Raw genomic sequence first — 26,046 nt, 5'->3', positions numbered from 1 at the left:
TTTTTTGTATTTTTAGTAGAGACGGGGTTTCACCGTGGTCTCGATCTCCTGACCTCGTGATCCGCCCGCCTCGGCCTCCCAAAGTGCTGGGATTACAAGCGTGAGCCACCGCGCCCGGCCCTCTACTGCATTTTCAAATATACCATTACATATGTGAGGTAGGATGCTCCTTGATCTAATTCACTCTTGTTTTATTGGTATTGTTTCTTTTTTCTTTTTTTTTTTTTTTTTTTGAGACGAGAGTCTTGCTTTGTCGCCAGGCTGGAGTGTAGTGGCACGATCTCAGCTCACTGCAACCTCTGCCACTCGGGTTCAACCGATTCTCCTGTCCCAGCCTCCCAAGTAGCTGGGACTAGCGGTGCACGCCACCACAGCCAGATAATTTTTGTATTTTTAGTAGAGACAGGGTTTCACTACGTTGGCCAGGATGGTCTTGATCTTTTGACCTTGTGATCTGCCTGCCTTGGCCTCTCAAAGTGCTGGGATTACAGGTGTAAGCCATGGCGCCCGGCCTTTTTTTGTTTTTTGTTTGTTTGTCTGTTTGTTTGTTTGTTTGAGACGGAGTCTTGCTCTGTTTTCCAGGCTGGAGTGCAGTGGCACAATCTTGGTTCACTGCAGCCTCCGCCTCCTGGGTTCAAGTGATTCTCCTGCCTCAGCCCAGGTAGCTGAGATTACAGATGTGCACCACAACACCCAGCTAATTTTTTTGTATTTTTAATAGAGACAGGGTTTCACCATGTTGACCAGTCAGTTTCGAACTCCCGACCTCAAAAGATCTGCCTGCCTTGGCCTCCCAAAGTGCTGAGATTACAGATGTGAGCCACTGTGCCCACCCATGTTTCTTATTAACTAAATGTTTAAATGCTCATTCTTAAACTCTGCTGGGGCCAGGATAGTGTCTGATTTATCCTTGTATCCCTCACACACTTGTTCCAGTATTTTTATATGATGGTCCTATGTAGATTTAATTTAAATCAAATTAAATTATAGGCCACTTTCCCCTTCTTTGTAGTAAAAAGCTACGTTGTACAAAATAAACAGTACCAAGTAATGTGTAATGGAAAAAAAAATCTCTTCCATTTTCAAGTGAAGAAGCAGAAAACTCGTTTTTAGAAGCTGCCTCTTGGGATTGCCTTGAGCAGCCTGGGGTCATTTTGTGACAGTTCCCTACCAGTGGTTGGCCAAGGAAAAGTCAATGTGTTTTAGCTCAGTTGTTTGACCTTTGGGTGTATTTGCTCTTTAGTAAGCATCCCTCATATGGACCACGTGAGTTTTACCTGAAGTCTTAATTGGGTTAGAGTCTGCCTTTTTGAAACAAAATGATGAGGAGGTCATTTTCCAAAAGGTACATCTTCTAAGCCAGGCACGATGACTCGCGCCTGTAATCCCAGCACTTTGGGAGGCCGAGGCAGGTGGATCATCTGAGGTCAGGAGATCGAGACCAGCCTGGCCAACATGGTGAAACACATCTCTACTAAAAATATAAAAATTAGCCAGGCATGGTGGCAGGTGCCTATAATCCCAGCTACTCGGGAGGCTGAGGCAGGAGAATCACTTGAACCTGAGAGGCAGAGGTTGCAGTCAACCGAGATTGTGCCACTGCACTCCAGCCTGGGTGACAGAGCAAGACTCTGTCTCAAAAAAAAAACAAAAAACAAAAAGATATATCTTCTAGTAATTATTAGGTTATTAGGATACAGATTTTAGGAAAATCTATTTCTAAGAGAGCTATGATTTCACTAAATGAGCTACAATTCCAAAATATGAAGAGCCATTTACCAAAGAAACAATGTCTTCAGCAGGCCACATTTTCCTCGTTTTCAAATGCAACTTGCATTTTCAACTTGTGAGTTAAATAATATCTACCTCTTAATTTATTAACTTACTTGGAATGAAAATCTAGGCTATGATTAGTAGGAAAGGGTAAGGACTCCAAATGCTTTACTATTTTTATTTTACTTAAAGTTCCCATCAGGAGCCCTGTGGTATTTCTTCCCCTAATCTTTCCTACAGATCGCCACCATCTAACTTCAGGTGCCACGTTGATCAAGGAAAATATGCTTGCTGTGGCTTGAGAAAAATCAAGGCCCCAATCTAAACACTTTACATGGTATGTCTCAAAACATCACCATGTACCTCACGACTATGTACAATTATTATTTGTCAATGAAATAAAATAAAATTTAAAAAAGAAATTAACCAAAAGAGAATATAAGAAGGATGTTAAAATTCTTTGTTAAAAATACACAGGCTGGGCATGGTGGCTCATCCCTGTAATCCCAGCACTTTGGGAGGCCAAGGTAGGAGGATCACCTGAGGTCAAGTGATCAAGACCAGCCTGACCAACATGGAGAAACCCTGTCTCTACTAAAAATACAAAATTAGCCAGGCATGGTGGCGCATGCCTATAATCCCAGCACTTTGGGAGGCCAAGGTGGGAGGATCACCTGACATCAGGAATTCAAGACCAGCCTGACCAACATGGAGAAACCCCGTCTCTACTAAAAATACAAAATTAGCTAGGTATGGTGGTGCATGCCGGTAATCCCAGCTACTCAAGAGGCTGAGGCAGGAGAATTGCTTGAAGCCGGGAGGCGGAAGTTGCAGTGAGTCAAGATCGCGCCATTGACTCCAGCCTAGGAAACAGGAGTGAAACTGTCTCAAAAAATATATATAATAATAATAATAATAATAATAATAATAATAATAATAATAAATGGGGAATAATGGGGAAAAAAACTCTACTTTTTTTTCCTTATAGAACTATATAGGTTTTTTTCTCCTTCAGTTGGGTTTTTTAATTTATATATTTTATTTATTTATTTATTTGGTTTTTTTACTCAGCTAACTTTAAGATTCATTATTTATGTTTTGCTAGGAATTTTTCCATACAACCTAAATGTCAAGCTTATTGATATAAATCATATATAATATCCTCATTCTATTCTTTGTATTGTGAAATAAGATCTATATAAGGTCGTAAAACAAATAAACATCTCAAAGAAAGTCAGGTAATGACCTGGACTGTTTTTGAATCAAGCCAGGCACAGTGGGTCACACTTGCAATCCCAGCACTATGGGAGGCTAAGACAGGCGGATCGCTTGAGCCCAGGAGTTCAAGACCAGCCTGGGAAACATAGCGAGACCTCATCTCTATAAAAAATTAAAAATTAGCTGGGCCCAGCTACTCATGAGGCTGAGGAGGGAGAAATGCTTGAGCCCAGGAGTTCGAGGCTGCAGTGAGCCCTGATTGCACCACTGCATTCCAGCCTAGGTGACAGAGAAAGATTCTCTCAAAAAAAAAAAAAAAAAAAAAATTGCATCAAATTTACTCATAACTGAGAACTCAGCAAGCTTGAGAAGGCCAATTCCATGGAATTAGGGTTCCTTGTGTGTATACATGAACATGTATAAATTTCTGCATCCGTCACTTCAGTAACTGGCGAAAGGGCCCCAGCTCAGCAGTACTCTTGATAGAAAATGTCAACATAGGCTGGGTGCAGTGGCTCACGCCTGTAATCCCAGCACTTTGGGAGGCCGAGGTGGGTGGATTCCCTGAGGTCAGGAGTTCGAGACCAGCCTGGCCAACATGGTGAAAACCCCATCTCTACTAAAAATACAAAAAATTAGCTGGTGTGGTGGCACATGCCTATAATCCCAGCTACTCGGGAGGCTGAGGCACGAGAATTGCTTGAACCTGGGAGGTGGAGGTTGCAATGAGCCGAGATGGCACCACTGCACTCCAACTGGGCAACAAGAGCAAAACTCTGTCTCAAAAAAAAAAAAAAAAAGAAAAGAAAAGAAAATGTCAACAAAGAGCACTAAGGTTTGAAACCTGAGAATCTCACACTGTTCAAAGCACAAGTAGAGTCAAGTAGCTGGTTCAAGTAGCTGCCTCTGCTCATTCTGTTTAAAGCACTATTTTTTAAATCCTGCCTTTGGTGGGAGAATCGTACACACACATTGACTACGTCGATGATCACCTTTCCCGGATGCCATCAAGGATGCAGAGACGAAGAAATGTGGACGCATTGTCTGTGAAAACTACCTCTTACTAGAAGCTGATTACCTTCCTGGGGGAGGTAGGTGAGGTAAATTAAGAACATAGATTTGGGGAGAATTCAAAGGATTAGCAGGGGAGCAAGACTTGGGCTCTAACTCTAGGGAATAATGTTGATACACAAGGTAGATTTCTGTCTGAACCACAAAAACAAAAAAATCTGATCATCAGTCTGAAATCAATCTCTTTAAGAGGTTTTAAAGATTCTTCCAGAAATTTGACTAAGTTTCCATTTTACAAGAGACACCTGTTCACCTGAAGCCACTCTCCCTCTCCCTTTCCCTTTCCCCCCATAGCTCGTGCTATTCCTTGACCCCAACACTCTCTCCACACTGGGACCCTGCACAGGCTGTTTAATGTAGCCACTGCCGCCTGTCTCCAATCCCCCTCTGCCTATCCTCCAGGTCTCAGTTAGAATGCCACTCAAACTCCAAGCAACCTTCCCAATAGTCACCTCCTGACTCAGATTCTATTAGGTCCTCTTGTTTTTATTTATTTATTTTTTCGAGATAGGGTCTTGCTCTATTGCCCTGGCTAGACTGCAGTGACGCAATCTTGGCTGACTGTAGCCTCAACCTCCCAGGCTTAAGTAATTCTCTCACTGCAGCCTCCCAAGTAGCTGGGACTATGGGTGCGTGCCAGCACACCCAGCTAATTTTTTTATTTTCCAGTAGAGAATGGGATGATAATTTTTAAATTTTTTGTAGAGACAGGTCTCATTATGTTGCCCAGGTTGGTCTTGAACTCCTGAGCTCAAGTGATCCTCTCACCCTGGCCTCCCTATGTGCAGGGATTGCAGGTGTGAGTGGCTAGCTTCGGTTTTCTTGTTTTAAACTCTTAACTCCTTACACTTCTTCATCAGCCCACTCATTACTCTGTTAATGTATTATTTAATATCTTCTGTGACTACTAAAGTAGCCCTGTGGGGACAGCAATCCTTTCTGTCCTAATTACTTCTTTTTTTTTTTCCGAGACGGAGTCTCGCTCTGTCGCCCAGGCTGGAGTGCAGTGGCGCATTCTCGGCTCACTGCAAGCTCCGCCTCCCGGGTTCACGCCATTCTCCTGCCTCAGCCTCTCCGAGTAGCTGGGACTACAGGCGCCCGCCACCACGCCCGGCTAATTTTTTGTATTTTTAGTAGAGACAGGGTTTCACCGTGGTCTCGATCTCCTGACCTCGTGATCCGCCCGCCTCGGCCTCCCAAAGTGCTGGGATTACAAGCGTGAGCCACCGCGCCCGGCCAATTACTTCTTAATTATGCTGCATCTAGCACAGAGCCTAGCACAGAGCCTGGCACATAGCAGGTGCTCAAAAAATGTTTGTTAATAAATTTACTTGTATCCCTACAGATCATGTACTATCACTTATAGGGTCTCATAACATGGAGGTTTTGCAAATGTTAAAGTCTGTCTCAGTCAGGCAAATGTGGCTTAGGGAATCATGCCCATTCTGTGGCATTAACTCTCAAGATGCTATTTTTCTGCACATTTAACATGAACATGGATTTGGACTCTGCTTTCACGGATAAATGAACGAGTCATTCTGGGACATAGCATGGGGTGTTTTCATTGCAAACTCCTACCCACTGATTGCAGGAGGGGAACCCTGGATGAGTGTCTGATTCTGGGATCTTATGTCTGGGAGCCTGCTTCATCATCTCACATGGGCTGTTCTGAGTGCCAGCGCCCACTATTTACAAGGCCCTTGAGGTGCTCATCTCAAGACCATCATATGAAGTCACCAAAAAAAAAAAAAGTTTTTCTTTCAGTATTAGAAAACTAAATTCTGGCTGGGTGTGGTGGCTCATGCCTGTAATCCCAGCACTTTGGGAGGCTGAGGTGGGCAGATCACTTGAGGTCAGAAGTTTGAGACCAGCCTGGCCAACATGGTGAAACCCCATCTCGACTAAAAATACAATAATTAGCCAGGTGTGGTGGTGCGTGCCTGTAGTCAGTCCCAGCTACTCGGGAGGCTGAGGCAGGAAAATCACATAAACCCGGGAGGCAGAGGTTGCAGTGAGCTGAGATCATGCCACTGCACTCCAGCCTGGGTGATAATGTGACTTCGTTTCAAAAACAAAAACAAAAAAAGAAACCTAAATTCTTTCTTTGGTAAGCACAGACTTCTCACTAATCAGCTACTCATCAGACCATGCATTTCTTACCCTTAAAAATTCAACCCTCTGAACAGAAAAAAAAACCATTTGTATTGTGTGAAAAATAGAAGGTAGGGAATACTTAATGCTGGTCATTTGGGGATTATCAGAGAAATGCTGTATTTCACCAGACCTGTTTGCATAAGGTGTGCCGAATTTCAGACATATTAAATTGTATGTGTGAAGGGCAGGGGGATGCATTCTAGTTGATGATACGCAGTAACGCTACAGGAAGAACCCACCGCCAGACATTTTCATGAAATCAGTATTAAAAGAGTTTCGTTGAAATCATTCAAATACACCTCTGTCATTCCTTTTGGCTGTGGGAGTCCTCTGAGGACATTTGTGCTTATAAACATACAGGGCACTCTGGCCTAGTGAATTAAACAAACACAACAACAATATGTTCGTAAAATGAAAAACAAAGGGGGGGTGACAAGGATTAGCATTTTGATGTCGCTATGTGATGTTCACCCACTTTTCTCCCCCCGGGTTATGTGCATTTGAGTCATGGTGAAGATGATGCCAACTTACCAAACCTCCTCAGTGAGCCAAGGGTTGCTGATCTCTGCTGGGTGACCTGACGCAGAGTCTCCTTCCAAGGCCTCCGTTACCTGAGCTGTGAAATGAAAAAGATAACACTACTGACCCAAAGACCGGTATTGAGAAGTCCAAAGTTAGTGATCACTAAATGGAACTGGGAGAGGGGGTGAGAAGACGGAACATGGTGTTTTGCTATTATCACAGGCCGTTGTGTGTGCCTGGAACTTCAAGGGAAGCTACATAACCAGGCAATATAGGAAATCTCCACTGGTCACATCATTTTGCCAGTTCTGCAAGACTATTCCATTTCATATTAATTAAAGGACACTCAAGGAAAGAAAATCTTACTATGACAAAGAGAGACAGGAGAACTGCATGCCTGTAATCCCAGCACTTTGGGAGGCCGAGGCAGGAGGATCACTTTAAGCCCAGGAGTTTGAGACCAACCTGGGCAATACAGTGAGATCTTATCTCTACAAAAAAATTTAAAATTAGCTGGGTGCCCATGGTCCCAGCTTGTTGGAGGAGCTGAGGCGAGAAGATCACTTGAGCCTAGGAGTTCTGAGGCTGCAGTGAGCTATGATCATGCTACTGCACCCCAGCCTGGGAAACAGAGTGAGATCCTGTTTTGTTTTGTTTTGTTTTGTTTTGTTTTGTTTTGTTTTGTTTTTTGAGACAGAGTCTCGCTCTGTCACCCAGGCTGGAGTGCAGTGGTGTGATCTTAGCTCACTGCAACCTCCGTCTCCCAGGTTCAAGCGATTCTCCTACCTCAGCCTCCCAAGTAGCTGGGATTACAGGCATGCCCCACCATGCCCAGCCAATGTTTTGTATTTTTAGTAGAGACAGAGTTTCACCATGTTGGTCAGGCTGGTCTCGAACTCCTGACCTCATGATCCACTCACCTCGGCCTCCCAAAGTGCTGGGATTACAGACGTGAGCCACTGCACCCAGCCTGAGATCCTGTCTTTAAAAGAGAGAAAGAGAGGCCAGGCGCGGTGGCTCACGCCTGTAATCCCAGCACTTTGGGAGGCCAAGGCAGGTGGATCACCTGAGGTCAGCAGTACAAGACCAGCCTGACCAGTATGGTGAAACCCCATCTCTACTAAAAATACAAAAATTAACCAGGCATGGTGGCAGGCACCTGTAGTCCCAGCTACTCAGGAGGCTGAAACAGGAGAATTGCTTGAACTCGGGAGGCGGAGGTTGCAGTGAGCCAAGATCACACCACTGCTCTCCAGCCTGGGCAACAAGAGCAAGGCTCCTTCTCAAAAAAAACAAATAAATAAATAAATAAAAGAGAAAGAGAGAGAGAAGAGGAAATGTATAAAGAGTGGACTAACAGGGAGGGGAAGCTCACAGGTTTGACCAGGTGCTCGAAATTCCACTCTACTGCTTGCTAGCTGGTTGATCTTGGGCATTTTACTCAACCTCTCTGAACCTCTGAGTTTTTCTCATCTAATATGGGCCTAATAGTACCTATTTGTTGGAGACATTGTGACAACAGATATGAAGCCTTTGGGGCCTGGCACAAAGAGAAAATGTTCAGTGAAGGGCGGCTATGATTATTAAGTTCATTTAAAATTATTTCTGCAGAGGCACATTAAATTGTGGTCTTTTATGGTTAATTGCCAAACACTCAAAATCATTTAAATCGCTGTGAGTTGTGTTGGTTTTAAATGTTCCTTCACCTTGGAAGCCCTCTACAGCTGGCTTTTCTGCCTATACACAAATAATATTCTCTAACAATTCAGTTTCATATTTTTAAGTAAATACTTTTTTTTTTTTTTTAAGATGGAGTTTCCCTCTTGTCGCCCAGGCTGGAGTGCAGTGGCATGATCTCAGCTCACTGCAACCTCTGCCCCCCGGGTTCAAGCGATTCTCCCACCTCAGCCTCCCAAGCAGCTGGGATTACAGGCACGCACCACCACTCCGGGTTAATTTTGTATTTGTAGTAGAGACGGGGTTTCACCATGTTGGTCAGGCTGGTCTTGAACTCCTGACCTCATGTGATCCACCCGCCTCAGCCTCCTAAAGTGCTGGGATTATAGGTGTGAGCCACTGTGCCCGGCAAGTAAATACTTTTGATGAGCTAGGTTCAGTGTAGAAGATTTTATTATACTACTGTTCCACCAAGAATAAATAAAGCTGTGACAAATGTCTCATTCCTGAGATCCCCTCCAAGAAAGACTACAAGACTACAACGTACCTCTTGGATAAGAAAATACTGGGCTATGCTAACTCCTGCAGTCCAGCTCAGTAATTATTTGTTCCAAAGTTCTTCCCAACGCAATGGCCAAATTAACTAAGGTTGAGCTTCTGATTAACATACAGTGCTGGAAGGAACTTTGACCCACAGAAACCTGGCATTTGACTTGCTTCTCTGAGTCCAACCTGTGTCACGAGTGCCTGTTTCAAGGGTAATAAAGGACCTAGCTGTTTGCTTACAGCAAATGGAGGTGGTGCCATGTCATTATACAGCTTTTACCTCTCCTGTCCACCTAACCCTTGGCAAAGAAAGTTTGCAGCCCACACATCAGTTTTTGGAGTGATAGAATGAAAAAGGGTATGGATTTCCAAAAGGAAAAGCACCTAAGTTCTACCTGGCATTCTGACTAAATGTTAGCTGCTTAAGAAACACGAATATGGTACCAAGATCAAAGTGATCAGAGTGGAGATCAGGTGTTTGAGCAGGTGCATGTTATAACCATCCAGATTGTGCCTCAGTGAACGAACTGCTCTCTCTGCTAGCTCCTGGGTTCCCTTTTAGTGACATGTTATAAAACAGGAATCAGATGCAAGGAACAGACCACGGTACTTGAGAGTTCATGTCCCTTCCTGTTCTAGGATATACAGCGCCCCTCCCTGCCCTGACAGATTCATAAATTCGAGGTCTAACCCCTAGTATCTCACAATGTGACTATATTTGGAGACAGGGTCTTTAAATGGGTAATTAAGATTAAATGAGGTCATGGGGATGGGCCCTAATGCAATACAACCAGTGTCTTTATAAGAAGAGGAAATTCAGACACAGACAACACAGACTGAAGGATGACTGTGTGAGGGCACAGTGAGAGGGCAGCCATCTGCAAGCCAGGCAGAAAAGTCTCCAGGTAAACCAACCCTGCTGTCACCTTGATCTTGGACTTCCAGCCTCCACAACCATGAGAAAATAAATGTCTGCTGTTAAAGCCACTTGGCCCATGGTATTTTGTTATGGCAGCCTAAACAAATAAACACACTGCCCCTCCCCACATCCCCCAACCTCATCTCCCAGGACCAGATGAGTTGCAGATGAGTAAAGAGGTCAAGGGCATGATAATCAGAGTGGATTAACTGTGCAATTAACCAGTGGTAAACAGGAGAGCATATGCTCTATCCACAGGTATCAAACTCAAAAAACTTAAAATACTATGGGGCCATACAAAAGACGGCCATGGCTTGATGATGCCCTTCAGGTTGCAATTCCTGAGCTAAACCATTACAGTACGATATTTAAAAACACCCACTATTAATGCTTTCGACAAATACGAAATGAATACCTCCTACAGGCCAGGCCCTATGCCAGGCAATGGCAATAGCAGTGGTGAATATGAATATGTTCTATGCCTTTGTGGTATTACAGTCTGGATAGTGAGTCCAGGTGCTGAGCTGGACTAGAAATGTCAAGTTGAGAAGACAAAATCTGTACTCCAGGAGAGTACAGATTAGTGGAGCACAGAGTTGGGATGAGACCATTATAAAACAACGTGACACCAGCTCTAATCCACAAGGGGCCCTGGAAGCTGGGAAGAAGATGATCCCATGTCTGTGTCAATCAGGGAAGATGTGAGCCAAGTCCTGAAGGATGAATAACAGTTTACCCCGCAGACACGTCTGAAAGACAAGAGGGCATTTTCCAGACAGAACAGTCAGTTCCTGGTGCAGGGACATAAGAGCGTACAGGATCTCTGGAGAAGGACAATGAGCTGAGCGCAGCCAGGGTGAAGATGGGCAGGCGAGAGCAACAGGACGTGCCGCTGCCAAGGCAAGGAACCAGGAGCCCATATTTGATTGCCGAGGGAGCCATCAGAGAATTTTAATCAGGAAGGTGACATCACCAGAACTGCATGTTAGAAGGATCACTCTGATCACAATGCAGAGGAGGGCTAAGGGCAGGGCGACCTGTCAGGAGACAATGAAGGCAGGAAACAGGGAAACAGACATAGCGATGCTTGCCGGTCAAGGTCAGTCATCATGGCGTTCAGCTGCAGCCACGGGTGACACTGCCCAAGGGCATTATGTAGGGAAAGAGAAGCCCTGGCTTTTAAATCTGAGTACATATTACTTTTTTTTTTTTTGAGACAAAGTTTTGCTCTTGTCACCCAGGCTGTATTGCAATGGCGCTATCTCGGCTCACTGCAACCTCTGCCTCCTGGATTCAAGGGATTCTCCTGCCTCAGCCTCCCGAGTAGCTGGGATTACAGGCACATGCCACCATGCCGGCTAATTATTGTATTTTTAGCCGAGACAGGGTTTCACCATGTGGGCCATACTGGTCTTAAACTCCTGAGCTCAAGTGATCTGCCCAACTTGGCCTCCCAAAGTGCTGGGATTACAGGCATGAGCCACTGTGCCCGGCCTGGGTACATATCATTATGATCAATGAGAAAATGAGTTTCTTAGGAAACTTTTAATTTCACTTACCCTCATCAGGAAACTAACCTTACTCATTCTTTTTTATCAATCAAAAGCCACACATGACTGTACCTCACTTTCTTTTTTTTTGGGGACGGAGCCTTCCTCTGTCGCCCAGACTAGAGTGCAGTGGCATAATCTGCAACCTCCGTCCCCTGGGTTCAAGCGATTCTCCTGCCTCAGCCTCCCAAATAGCTGGAACTACAGGCATGCACCACCATGTCCAGCTAATTTTTGTATTGTTAGTAGAGACAGGGTTTCACCATGTTAGCCAGGCTGGTCTCAAACTTCTGACCTCAAGTGATCCATCTGCCTCTGCCTCCCAAAGTGCTGGGATTACAGGCGTGAGCCACCACGCCCAGCCAGTACCTCAGTCTCCCTCTTATTTTCCTCAGTCTGTAAGTATGGATAATAATAGCACTTCCCTTAGAGGGAGGATTCCTTAAGTTAAATAATACAAGTACGTAGGTGCAATAAATGTTTTGTTTGTTTGTTTGTTTGTTTGTTTGAGATGAAGTCTCGCTCTGTGGCCCAGGCTGGAGTACAGTGGCATGATCTCGGCTCACTGCAACCTACGCCTCCCGGGTTCAAGCAATTCTCCTGCCTCAGCCTCCCAAGTAGCTGGGATTACAGGTGTGCGGCACCATGCCCAGCTAATTTTTTTTTTGAGACGGAGTCTCACTCTGTCACCCAGGCTAGAGTGCAGTGGTGCAATCCCAGCTCACTGCAACCTCTGCCTTCCAGGTTCAAGCAATTCTCCTGCCTCAACCTCCCAAGCAGCTGGTATTACAGGCGTGTGCTACCACGCCTGGCTAATTTTTGTATTTTTAGTAGAGACAGGGTTTCACCATGTTGGTCAGGCTGGTCTCGAACTCCTGAGCTCGTGATCCGCCCGCCTCGGCCTCCCAAAGTGCTGGGATTACAGGCGTGAGTCACCGCGCCCAGTAATAAATGTTAAATACAGCAGAAATAAATATTAAAGAACAAATGGGAAATTAATGATTGTTCAGTTAATGACAATTCTCCCTCTCCATGAATAGTAGCCAGAGGATAACCACCACCACAGCCACAAAGGGTCAAACCCAACAGAGTTGTCTTGGAACGAAGCTGGGTTTGATTTCCTTGCATCTCTCCCAAATTCTCACATGGTCTCCTACACAAGACCATAAATTTTGTGCATAATCATTACTTTAAAGTAATAAAATGCTTTGTGTCAGGTAAAATGTTTTCAAGGATTAAAGATTAAAGGGGATGTGGGGCCTTTGAGGGGAGACTGACTGCAGAGGGGCATGAGAAAACTTGCCAGAGATGTTAGTTCCTACATCTTGATTGGGGTAGTGGTTTCACAGCTGGATACATGTGTTAAAAGTCACCACTGAAAATGTGTGAAGTTTATCATATGTAATTTTTTTTTGAGACAGAGTCTCACTCTGTCGCCCAAGCTAGAGTGTAGTGGCGTGATCTCAGCTCACTGCAACCTCCTCCTCCTGGGTTCAAGTGATTCTCCTGCCTCAGCCTCCAGAGTAGCTGGGACTACAGGTGCCCAGCACCATGCCCAGCTAATTTTTGTATTTTTAGTAGAGATGGAGTTTCACCATGTTGGCCAGGCTGGTCTCAAACTCCCGACCTCAAGTGATCCGCCCACCTCAGCTTCCCAGAGTACTGGGATTACAGGTGTGAGCCACCGTGCCTGGCCCTATCATATGTAAATTATACCTTAATAAAGATTGAAGGGACAGAAGATGGAGGAATAAGGGATTCAAGGGGAAATGGGTATTTATATTCCAGAGAAGCAAAAAATAGATATGCATGAAGAAACTCGTCTTAAAAGTTTTAATTTCCAAAATCATTCTCTCTTTGAATAGATGAAACCATCAAGGAATGCAAAAAAAAAACCTTCCTTATGCAAGAAACATTTTGAAAAATTTAGACATCTTCCCCCTCATTATCCTGTAGCTAATGAATAGCACTTTTTTACCCCTAGGTTCACAGGACAAGCTGCCCTCTTGTGGTTCTGATATATTTCCTGAGCACAAAAGTGGGCTGTGTAGGTAGCAAGCCCAGCCTGCCCACAAATATTTGTCGAGGTAACTGAGAGTGAATGTTCTGACCTGCTTCTACACGAGAGGTATACACATCACTATGGGCTTGGGTCACAGTTATTAAAAGAATGAAGAAAATATGGTGGCCACAAAATACATATGGTTCGAGGCTGGCAAATTCAAAAGACAATTTAATCTCTATTTACATTGCTGCTTAATTTTAAGGCACTTTAGTACATACTTTCACTTTTGCAACATGGAATCAGCATATCAGAAGCAAGCACGTCTCAAACAAGGTCAGGGCAAAGAAAGCAGAACCGCAAGCTCCGATTCTACCATCTGTGAATATATTCAATATTCCCAAGACATCTTTGTACAAAAAAGGAAAACAACAAAACAAAGCAAACAAATAGTACCTAATAAAAACAATCCTGCATTTTATTAACATTGGCAAGCAGAATCCAGGTCTCTAATAAAATAACAAGCACTTTTAAAAAAGAAAGGAAAGGAGGGAAGAAGGAAGTACACAAGGAAGAGGGAGGGAGGGAGAATCAAATAGCATCCTTTTTTTTTTTTTTTTTTTAATTTTTTTTTGAGACAGAGTCTCGCTCTGTTGCCCGGGCTGGAGTGCAGTGGTGGGATCTCGGCTCACTGCAGCTTCCGCCTCCTGGGTTCAAGCGATTCTCCTGCCTCAGCCTCCCGAGTACCTGGGATTACAGGAGCGTGCCACCACATCCAGCTAACTTTTGTATTTTTAGTAGAGACAGGGTTTCACTATGTTGGCCAGGCTAGTCTCGAACTCCTGACCTCAAGTGATTCACCTGCCTTGGCCTCCCAAAGTGCTGGGAATTACAGGTATGAGTCACTGCATAGCCACAGCATAATTTTCAAAAGTTACACTAAAAGAAGATAAAAGATGACACAGGCATTGACTCAAAAACTGGAAACGTTTTCTCTTCTAGAGAGCAATCCATCTTTATACAAGATCTTTTTTAAAAGAAAAATATAGAGGCCCTAAGACTTTTTTAAAGATAAGGATTTAGGGGCTGGGCGCAGTGCTCACACCTGTAATCCCAGCACTTTGGGAGGCTGAGGCAGGTGGATCATGAGCTCAGGAGATGGAGACCATCCTGGCTAACGTGGTGAAACCCCGTCTCTACTAAAAATACAAAAAATTAACAGGGCATGGTGGCGGGCACCTGTAGTCCCAGCTACTCGGGAGGCTGAGGCAGGAGAATTGCTTGAACCCGGGAGATGGAGATTGCAGTGAGCTGAGATCATGCCACTGCACTCCAGCCTGGGCGACAGAGCGAGACTGTCTCAAAAAAATAAATAAATAAATAAATAATAAATAATAAAAAGATAAAGGATATAAATAAAAATAGGTTCTGTATTTCAACTATTGACATGTTAAAAATTCATCTAGTCCAGATCCTGCAGTAGCAGGTGGGCTAAATTAATTTGAACAGGGGTAGACTCATTTCTGTATATGGCTGCCGAATCCATATTCTGATAGATCAATCTTTCTTTTTAAACACGGTCACATCACTTCCCTTCTCAAAACCCTCCAATGGCGTGTCCTCACACTTGGAATAAAATCCAGAGTCCTTCCCCAGGTTCCCTCTAGGAGCCTACATAACGTGGGCTTGGCTGTGCTCCATTCCCTGCTGTTCATTCTCCATCAACCTCACAGTGGTGGCTATGCCACTGGCCTTCTGGCCGTTTCTTCAACAAACCAGCTCATCCTCTCCTCCTGCCTTGGCACTCACTGTCGCCCCCACCTGGAATTTCCTTTCCCAGCCTTTACACCACCCCCCATCCTAGCTCTCTCCCTGACTGAATTCAGGTCTTTGCTCAAATGCCACCTCCTCCAAGAAGTCTTCTCTGACAACAACTTTTTTCTTTCTTTTTTTCTTTTTTTTGAGACGGAGTCTCACTCTGTCACCCAGGCTGGAGTGCAGTGGCACGATCTTGGCTCACTACAACCTCCGCCTCCCAGGTTCAAGTGATTCTCCTGCCTCAGCCTCCCGAGTAGCCGGGACTACAGGCACGCGCCACCACGCCCCACCTCTGATCGCTTTTTTTTTTTAAATATGGAATACTTCGTGAATTGATTATTCTTTTAAGACAGTTCTCCAGTCACCAACTGTATATTCTTTCTTCCTTTTCCCTATCTTTATTTCTCTTCTTAGCTCATATTATTATCTGAAATTGCATTATGTATTTTTTTTTTTTTTTTGAGACGGAGTCTCGCTGTGTCACTCAGGCTGGAGTGCTAGAGTGCAGTGGCGCGATCTCAGCTCACTGCAGGCTCCGTCTCCCCGGTTCACGCCATTCTCCTGCCTCAGCCTCTCCGAGTAGCTGGGATTACAGGCGCCCGCCACCACGCCCGGCTAATTTTTTATATTTTTAGTAGAGATGGGGTTTCACCGTGGTCTCGATCTCCTGACCTTGTGATCCGCCCGCCTCGGCCTCCCAAAGTGCTGGGATTACAAGCGTGAGCCACCGCGCCCAGCCTGCATTATGTATTTTTTATTTTATTTTATTTTTGAGACAGAGTCTCACTCTGTCACCCAGGCTGGAGTGCAGTGGTGTGGTCTCTGCACACTCCAACCTCAGCCTCCCAGGTTCAAGCAATTCTCCTGCCTCAGCCTCCCAAGTAGCTGGGATTACAGGCTTATGCCACTATGCGCGGCTATTTTTTCTATGTTTAGTAAAGATGGCATTTCACCATGTTGGCCAGGCAGGTCTTGAACTCCTGACCTCAGGTGATCTGCCCACTTTGGCCTCACAAAGTGCTGGGATTACAGGTGTGAGCCACTGCACCCAGCCAATTATGTATTCATTTTTATCACTTTTCACTATCTATCTGCCCCACTAAAATGTGAGCTCCATGATAAGGGACTTTTCTTCACCAAGGCACTCCCAGCTCCTAACGCAGGGTCTAGCACTAGTCAATAGTCAATATTTGAGAAATAAAATATCCCCTGGTTGGAGAGATAATAAGCCCTTAATCAAATCTGTTCCAACACTATTACTATCAACAAGCTAAAAAGCCTATGTCCTTTACTTGAATTCAGAGTGCTGAACAGTGGTTGGCCAGCAACCTCTGCTAAGAAGTTCTTTGCGATCAGAGACATTTGAAGGTAAAATAGGGCCTCAGTTGTAAGATGAGCCAGCCAGGCCTTTTGTCCTGAAACCGAGTACACAAGTGCAGAGAGGTTACCTGGTTTCTCCAAGATCACATAGAAATGGTGAACATCAGGAGACGCGGGACCACTTAAAGGATGCACAGTCCCGTATTCATCTCTGCAACCCCAGGACCCAGCACAGTGCCTGGTGCAAAGAATGCACTCAGTGGAATTGCGCCCAGGGAACTAATGTTCTCTAAGGGCTCATTCAACTGAACTGTACTTCCTCTCATTACTGTCCCAATGATAACTTCCTATCCGAGAACCATTTCCAGTCACTTGAGTCGTGCGTCATTTACTTCCTGTCCTCTGTCCTTTTAAAGTGCAGTTTGACAACATACCAGGCACAATAGTAACATCTGGGGGCTGCTTTGCTTCTAACATAAGTCAAATAGCCCAGCATGGAAAATACCTAGGAAAAAAGTGGGATATGCAAAGCAAACTTCAAAAAAAAAAAAAAAAAGACAAAAGCTGGTGGGCTGGCCACAGTGTCACAAATGAAGTCTCCAGTGGCTTCATCATAACAAGTTTACTTTATGAAAGTTCACACTTGCATGGTGCCTTCTGTTCTCAGCACTTTATATATATGAGCTCATTGAATTCTTTCCAAGATGTACATCTCACCTGTAAGAGGCACTACAACTCTGAAAAACCAAGTAATTTTTAGAAATAATTCAGCATTCTTTCTGAGATTGCTCTAGAGGAAGAAAAAAAATTTTAAAGAAATAATTTAGCAGCAAAATCCGACTCTCTAGTTCCTTCCTCCCTTCCCCCATCGCTCTCTCCTTTCTTTCCCTCCCTCCCTCCCTTTCTTCCTTTTTTTTTTTTTAAAGAATCTCCCAGGCTTAAGTGCAGTGGCGTGATCTCGGCTTGCAGCAACCTCCACCTCCCGGGTTCAAGTGATTCTCCTGCCTCAGCTTCCTGAGTAGCTGGGACTGCAGGCACGCACCACAACACTCAGCTAATTTTTGGTTTTTTGTTTTGTTTTTGTGATGTAGTTTCCCTCTTGTTGCCCAGGCTGGAGTGCAATGGCACGATCTCGGCTCACTGCAACCTCCGCCTCCCAGGTTCAAGCGGTTCTCCTGCCTCAGCCTTCCCAGTAGCTGGGATTACAAGTGCCCGCCACCATGCCCAGTTAATTGTTTGTATTTTTACTAGAGATGGGGTTTCACTATGTTGGCCAGACCGGCCTCAAACTCAGGCAATCCACCCACCTCAGCCTCCCAAAGGGATTACAGGCGTGAGCCACCGCGCCTGGCTTAATTTTTGTATTTTTAATAGAGACAGGATTTTGCCATGTTGCCCAGCTGGTCTCAAACTCCTGGCCTCAAGTAATCCGTCCGTCTCAGCCTCCAAAAGTGCTGGGATTACAGATGTGAGTCACCACACCCAGCCCCTGACTTTCTAGTTTCTAATGAGACTCTCTACAGACTTCATTTCTCCCAGTATGTCTGAGTGTCCATTTGCTCTGCTGAAGAAATAGTGATGGGTGTGATCAAGGAATACTGCCCAAGATGAGTGGTATTAAGCAACACAGGGTACGTGCAACATATTATCTTTCTAAAATCTGAAATGTTCTGGATTCTAAAACACATCTGACCCAATGGGTTTCGACAAAGATGTCTCATTTACATTAATGCAGAGAAGTGACTTGCCTACATCACACACCTAGTAACTGGCAACGCTAGGACTGCAATCAGGCAGCCTAATTCTGCAGGCCATGCCTGCGGCCGCCACATCATCCTGCCTCTCTCATGAATGATGGGAATGTGATCTGAAAGTCAGTGATTGCCTCAACCGTTTTTCTGATGTGGGTCCCAGAAATAGAATTCGGCAAGATGAACGGCCAAGGTGGCCTTGTGCTGTCACCTGTGAAAGCGATTTGGACCAGCGATGACACCAGCTGAGTCAGGGCACAGCACAGCTGACTTCCCAGAAGTTATGGCCACTTTCGGGAAAATGGCATCCAGAGGCTTGGAGATCAAAACTTTTGCCTCCCTGAACATCTTCCCCAGGAGCCTCTGGGAAACGTTGAGGCCAACCTGCTAGAGACCTGAAAATATCTTTTTTTTTTTTTTTTTTGAGACAGAGTCTGGCTCTGTCGCACAGGCTGGAGTGCAGTGGCGTGATCTCGGCTCACTGCAACCTCTGCCTTCTGGGTTTAAGCGGTTCTCACGCCTCAGCCTCCTGAGTAGCTGGGATTACAGGCATGCGCCACCGCGTCTGGCTTATTTTTGTATTTTTAGTAGAGATGGGATTTCACCATGTTGGCCGGACTGTTCTCCATCTCCTGACCTCAGGTGATCTGCCCACCTCAGCCTCCCAAAGTGCTGGGATTACAGGCTGAGCCACTGCACCCAGCCTAATACATTCTTTTTAAGATTACACTATGAGGGTCGGGTGCGGTAGGTCACGCCTGTAATCCTAGCACTTTGGGAGGCCAAGGCAGGAGGATCACGATCACACCACTGCACTCCAGACTGGGTGACAAAGTGAGACTCTGTCTCAAAAATAAAGTAATTGCAGTTTTTGCTATTACTCTTAATGGCAAAAACCGCAATTACTTTTGCACCAAGCTAATACATTCTTTTTAAGATTATACTATGAGGGCCAGACACAGTGGCTCATGCCTGTCATACTAGCACTTTGGGAGACTGAGGCGGGAGGATCACTTGAGCTCAGGAGTTCCAGACCAGCCTGGGCAATATGGCGAAATCCTGTCTCTACAAAAAATAAAAAAATTCACCGGGTATGGTGGTGCACGCCTGTAATCCCAGCTACTTGGGAGGCTGAGGTTGGAGAATCACCTGAGCCCAGGATGCAAAGGTTGCAGTGAGCTGAGTTTGTGCCACTGCACTCCAGCCTGGGTAACAGAGAGAAACCTTGTCTCAAAAAAATATATATATATATACATTTACATGATGAGGTGGGATGAAGAGCTGAAGGTGGGGTGTGAGCATGAGAATGTGTGTTGGGGGGCACGTTGGGGGGAGTTATGCACATATGAAAGTCTATGCTCATTAAAAATTGATTTTTCCCTAATGTCCAGAATGCAGAGCAATTATAATTTGTGCTTCAACTTTACTCTCCCCTAAATTCATTATTGGTGGAAGTAAAAGATGCTGATCATTTGGGCCCACAGCGTGCTTACTTGGCTAAGTCCTTGGGGTTACCTCCATTCTTCAGATCTCGGTTCAAATGTCAATTCCTCAGGAAAGCCCAATGCCCAAAGTAGACTGTCCCACCCTTTAATTCTCACCCACATCTTGGTGTACACTTTCCCTTTGGGCACTCATCATGGCTTCTAATTAAATACTCCTGGCTTTCTTTGTTCACTGACTGGCTGTTCCTACTAGACTGTAATTTCCTTGAGGACAGTACTATATGTATATGCTCATGTGTGTCTCCAGCATGAAGCATAGCACCTGCCACATCCTAGTAGCTCCATAAATATTTGTTGAGTTGGCTGGGCGCAGTAGCTCATGCCTGTAATCCCAGCACTTTGGGAGGCCGAGGTGGGCGGATCACCTGAGGTCAGGAATTCAAGACAAGCCTGGCCAACATGGTGAAACCCCATCTCTACCAAAAATCCAAAAATTAGCTGGGCATGGTGGCGGGTGCCAGCAATCCCAGGTACTCGGGATGCTGAAGTAGGAGAATCGCTTGAACCCAGGAGGCGGAGGTTGCAGTGAGCCAAGTTTGCACCACTGCACTCCAGCCTGGGCAACAAGAGCAAAACCCCGTCTTAAAAAAAAAAATTGTTGAGTGAATGAATGCGTGAGTATAGAATTTTACAATAAAAAATCAGAGGTTCCTCAGCAGACAAACACCAGGCCTTCTCCCACCTTTGAGTTGTGAAATTGTTATTGCCTGGGCGATCCTATTTGGCAATTTATCATATGTTGCTCAGTGAGCTGTTATCTTTATAGTTTTGGATTGTTGCTTAAATTTCTTACTCTTTTTTAATGTTTCCTCTAGTTAGCTCTTGTCTTCCCAAGCAGATTATAAGCACATCTCAGTGTAAATTACATTGTCCTGAATTCCTCAAAGCTCCCATAGTGGAGTTTGCACCTAACGTTTTTACACTGTTGCTTCATTTTGTGCTCAAAACAGATATTATTATTCTCTTTTTTCGCAGATGGAGAAAACTGAAGCTCAGAGAAATAAGTGACTCACAGTTTGTATAAGTTGATATTTGAAATTTGGGATTTCTCCTCTTAAAATACAGATATCTCATTAACACAGGCTCAGAAATCATTTTTCCTCCCTGTGAACTTTTGGTCTGTCATTTGCTTTAACTTAAACTATATCGAATTCTATGATTTTTAACATTTAGACATTCATTTACTCAATCATTTACTGAATGAGTAAATGTCTAAAAAATATGTGCTGAGGCTGGGCATGGTGGCTCACACCTGTAATCTCAGCACTTCAGGAGGCCGAGGCAGGTGGATCACTTAAGGTCAGGAGTTCAAGACCAGCCTGGCCAACATGTTGAAATCCTGTCTCTATTAAAACTACAAAAAAAAAAAAATGGGCCAGACATGGTGGCTCACGCTTGTAATCCCAGCACTTTGGGAGGCTGAGGTGGGCGAATAACCTGAGGTCAGAAGTTCAAGACTAGCCTGGCCAACATGGTGAAACCCCATCTCTACTAAAAATACAAAAATTAGCCAGGTGTGGTGGTGGGTGCCTGTAGTCCCAGCTAATTGGGAGGCTGAGGGAGGAGAATCGCTTGAACTCAGGAGGCAGAGGTTGTAGTGGGCCGAGATTGCGCCACAGTACTCCAGCCTGGGCGACAGAGTCAAACTCCGTCAAAAAAAAAAAAAAAAATTAGCCAGGCGTGGTGGCAGGCGCCTGTAATCCCAGTTACTTGGGAGACTGAGGTAGAAGAATCACTTGAACCCGGGAGGCGGAGGTAGAAGTGAGCCAAGATTGCACCACTGCACTCCAGCCTGGGTGACAGAGTGAGACTCCGTCTCAAAAAAGAAAGAAATATGTACTGAGCCCCTCCTATGTGCCAAGCACTGTGCTAGTGATTGTGGTGAATAAGGTAGACCCAGCCTTTATTTTATCCCTATTACAAGGTCTTTATCCCTATTACAAGGTATATTCCATGACATAGATAGCATTTGCCCCTCAGTAATGGTTATTTCTTCAGAGGCTACTTCACCAAGATAGAATATAAGCTAGTTTGGATTATATGGAAAAGCAGCCTTTGCCTCTATTTCTGGCAAATAGAAGGAAAGAGCCTAATAAATATTTTTCAAGTGAGTCTAACACGAAATCAGGCTGTGTTTCTCAATTACAGGTGACAAACACAGAATACGATAGGCTAGCCCATAATGTGGGTGTTATTTCTACAATAACGAATCAAGTGACATGAGTATGCAAGCATCATTTCAGAAACTATACAGAGAAGCTGCATTTTCTCCCTCAAGCCCCAAAGTCCAAGGTAATGTTGAATGAGAAAGCCTGAAGCAAACATTGGAGATCTTATCTAAATTTTTTAAAAATAAGACTGTTAAGGAAGAAAAACTGAGGTGTTGTTTCAATATAAAAGATTCTATCTTTGTTCCTGTGGGTGACCAACACCAGGGTGGAGAAAATCTTGATTCAGCAAAGATTTTTTGAGTTTCATGAAATATCCCCTCTACCATCCTCTAAGGTCCCACCCAAATCGGGAAGACTCTTGGTGGTGCAAAAATAGGATTATTGTTGTTTTTGCGAAGTCAGGCCCTTTATTAGAGGGTAGAAAGAACACTTGTTCCTGATTTCTCAACTTCTGATTCCTGTTGGCAGCACAAAATATGCCCTAGCCTTGACTCTCAAGCACAACAAACTGCAAATGAAATAATAAGTCAGTGTTCCTTCAAATCCATACATTACAAGCAGTTTCTAGTGTTTACCTTTTTTTAAAATTTTGGCCAAATTACTTGCACTAGCCAGATAGCTGTTAGATAGATTAGCAAGTAGGTCTGAGAATCACTCACCCATAACCACGCACTCATTTTCTTGACATTACTCTCTTATTTTTCCATCCTGACCCTGGCACAATAGTTAAACACCAGCCTGGTCAGCAAAACAGTGTTGTCAAAACACAGCCAAGCTGAGTTTTGACCCACAGAGGTCTGACAGTTGTCAGGAATTTCCTAACATGGCCAGGGTCACTGACAGTTAAAGATTTCACCGGTATTACCTGCAAAATCTAACTCCACTCCACGAAAAGTGCAGAAAACTCTTAAAATGCTTTCTGTGCTGCCTAAGGTTCTGATTTTAAAACACAAGAGTAAGGAAATTCAGACTTTTGGTTATCTCCACTTTGCCAAGGCACAGATGTTTGAGGAATGAGCATGTGCACGGCCCAGCACCTTCTTACCACTCTTGGATGATCAAGAGTTCAAAGCAACCTTGCCAGGTGCATTTTAAAAAAAATCTAACCAGAGCTCACAATACAACCAATTCCTTGGATTAAATGAGGACACCTCGGCTCTCCCTGCTCCTGGCGGTGCCAGCCTTTGGTCACTTGCCAGCCCGGGGGGGAGCCAGGAGGTGACCTCCCCGACCCTCTCCTGCCTAGTCATACATTCGAAGTTTATATCTATTTTGTATGTTGCAGCCATCTATGTCCTCTTTGACTGCTGACCACCATAACTAAAACGTTGCTGCTAGGCTGGGCGTGGTGGCTCATGCCTGTAATCCCAGCACTTTGGGAGGCCAAGGCAGGTGGATTATGAGGTCAGGAGTTCAAGACCACCCTGGCCAAAATGGTGAAACCCCATCTCTACTAAAAATACAAAAATTAACTGGGCATAATGATGCATGCCTGTAATCCCAGCTGAGGCTGGAGAATCGCTTGAACCCAGGAAGCGGTGGTTGCAGTGAGCCGAGATTGTGCCATTGCACTCCAGCCTGGGCAACAAGAGTGAAACTCCGTCTCAAAAAAAATAAAATAAAATAAAAAAAGGCAATGGAAAAATGGTCCCAGAAAGGCTAAGATTTAAGTCTCATCCTGCCTCTTGGGCACTTTTTAATAAGATAATCTCTCTGGACCTCAGTCTCCTTTACTGAAAGTGGATTTAACAGCTCCTTACCAGGCTTAATTGTTGGGAGGTAAAAAACCAGACACATAGTCTCCTTTAACGCAGTTCCTGACACGTAGACAATGCTAAGAATGTGGGAAATAATGAGAGAAAAGGGAATAGCAGCCCAGTTAATTTTTGTATTTTTAGTAGAGATGGGATTTCACCATGTTGACCATGTTGGTCTCGAACTCCTGACCTCAGGTGATCCACCTGCCTTGGCCTACCAAAGTGCTGGGATTACAGGCATAAGCCACTGTGCCCAACTTCTTTTTTGCTTCTTCTTCTTTTTTCTTTTTTCTTTTTTTTTTTTTTTTTGAGACAGGATCTTGCTCTGTCACCCAGGCTTGAGTACGGTGGTGCAATCTCAGCTCACTGCAACCTCCACCACCTGGGCTCAGGTGATCCTCCCACCTCAGCCTCCTGAGTAGCTGGAATTACAGGCTTGCACCACCATGCCCAGCTAATTTTTGTATTTTTTTGTAGAGATGGGGTTTCGTTATGTTGCGCAAGCTGGTCTCGAACTCCTGGGCTCAAGCAATCCACCCATCTGGGCCTCCCTAAGAGCTGGGATTACAGGTGTGAGCCACCTCGCCTGGCCTCCACTGTCTTAATGTAAGATATCCTTTTACTAGATCAGAAATCTCTGTCCTCCTCTCATTCATTTATTCATTCAGCTAGTCAGTTAACATTCATTACAGGTCCACAGTACAAGGTCCCCTCGATGACTCAATGACTTGAAACCTGTTTTTCAAATAGCCCATGTGACTACTTACTCATTTTAAAAAGCTATTATTAAATCAATTGCATATTTTACAATCAGTACCCCATGGTTACAATCCAGGAAACATACCCTCAAGTGATAATCTGCAAAATCCACTAGACTTAAAGATATGCAAAGTTAACAGAAAGAGACCACCTGGTCTGCTGGACTCTAAGACCAGCAGGAGGGGTGGGTAATCAGGCTGTAGGATTAACATGATCAAAGAAAAATGTATCTGTCAGAAGGAGTGGTCCTCTTTTGGAAGCCTGGAAAAAGGAGGACAGGTGGAAGTTGATCATGCCCACTGAAGCACAGACCAGGAGAGGGACTTCAGAAGGCTTCCGGTCCCAAAGACAAGATCATTCTACCGTGAAATACACTGAGGTTGCACCAGACTAAGGAGGCGGGCATCATTACATTTTAGACCGCTTCTCCTCCCACTTCCCCCTATTTTTTTTTTTTTTTTTTTTTTTTTTTTTTTTTTTTTTTTTTTTTTTTTTTTTTTTTTTTTTTTTTTTTTTTTGAGACAGAGTCTCACTCTTGTGTCACCCAGGCTGGAGTGCATGGTGCAATCTCGGCTCACTGCAACCTCTGCCCCTGGGGTTCAAGCAATTATCCTGCCTCAGTCTCCCAAGTAATTGGGATTACAGGTGTGCGCCACCACGCCCAGCTAATTTTTGTATTTTTAGTAGAGACGGGGTTTCACCATGTTGGCCAGGCTGGTCTCGAACTCCTGACCTCAAGTGACCTGCCCACCTCAGCCTCCCAAAGCACTAGGATTACAGGCGTGAGCCACCGTGCCCGGCCGAAATATTTCCTTTCTGTTTCTGACTACTATTCCCTAGAAGCTAAAACTTCTTTCACTGATAATATGTAGCCGCTCAGGAGCTGCATCATTTTTTAGAAGCGACAGCCACAGTAAAGAATTCCCTCGAGGGGATGAGAGTCATTAGGTGAGCATTATGCTCCAAAAACTGTACCCCCAAAAGGGTCAAGTGCAATGACAAAGCAGGGTAAACAGGCTACTAAAAATATCCAAAATGACGGGACCCATTTGTCGTATTAAACTGGCATTTGTTAGCCCTTGCTAAAAATCAAAAAGTATACTTTAGCAATCCCAGCTAGTCAGGAGGCTGAGGCAGGAGAATCACTTGAATCTGGGAGGCGGAGGTTGCAGTGAGCTGAGATGGCGCCACTGCACTCCAGTCTGGGTGACAGAGCGAGACTCCATCTCAAAATAAATAAATAAATAAATAAAATACATTTTTTAAAAAGAGTATATTTTAGCATGGTTGATTACTTCAGGGTTGTTGACCATTCAGTTAGGCTAGCTCCACAGAAATCTGTTTTGCTTCCTAAATAGCATTGAAACAATGAACACTTTTAATGCCATGATGCTTTCTTCTCTTTCCTTTTCCCCATCTTTAAAAAAATGATTAAATGGCTGTAGAAGTGGTAAAATCAAACTCTGTGCTTGTAATTATCCTGCAGGATGACCCATGGCCCACATTCTTAAAATTGTGCCCTCTTAAAACTGC

At 44.5% G+C, this 26,046-nt stretch overlaps 1 protein-coding gene across 5 annotated transcripts in view; it reads right to left on the bottom strand.

The window, feature by feature from the left end:
- RBM47 (RNA binding motif protein 47) overlaps positions 1-26,046 on the bottom strand; it is a 211,942-nt gene that overhangs the window by 114,686 nt on the left and 71,210 nt on the right. For 4 of the 5 annotated variants that reach the window (XM_032135522.2, XM_032135527.2, XM_032135525.2 and 1 more), the window contains one exon: positions 6,748-6,832. The exons of the other annotated variant lie outside the window; for it this stretch is intronic. The gene's annotated coding sequence lies outside the window, so the exon portion shown is untranslated. The remainder of the gene's footprint in view (positions 1-6,747; positions 6,833-26,046) is intronic. 5 annotated transcript variants of the gene reach the window in all.

This window comes from Hylobates moloch, unplaced genomic scaffold, assembly GCF_009828535.3.
Source record: "Hylobates moloch isolate HMO894 unplaced genomic scaffold, HMol_V3 SCAFFOLD_17, whole genome shotgun sequence".
NCBI classification, from domain to species: domain Eukaryota; kingdom Metazoa; phylum Chordata; class Mammalia; order Primates; family Hylobatidae; genus Hylobates; species Hylobates moloch.
This window is presented reverse-complemented; position numbering and strand designations above follow the sequence as displayed.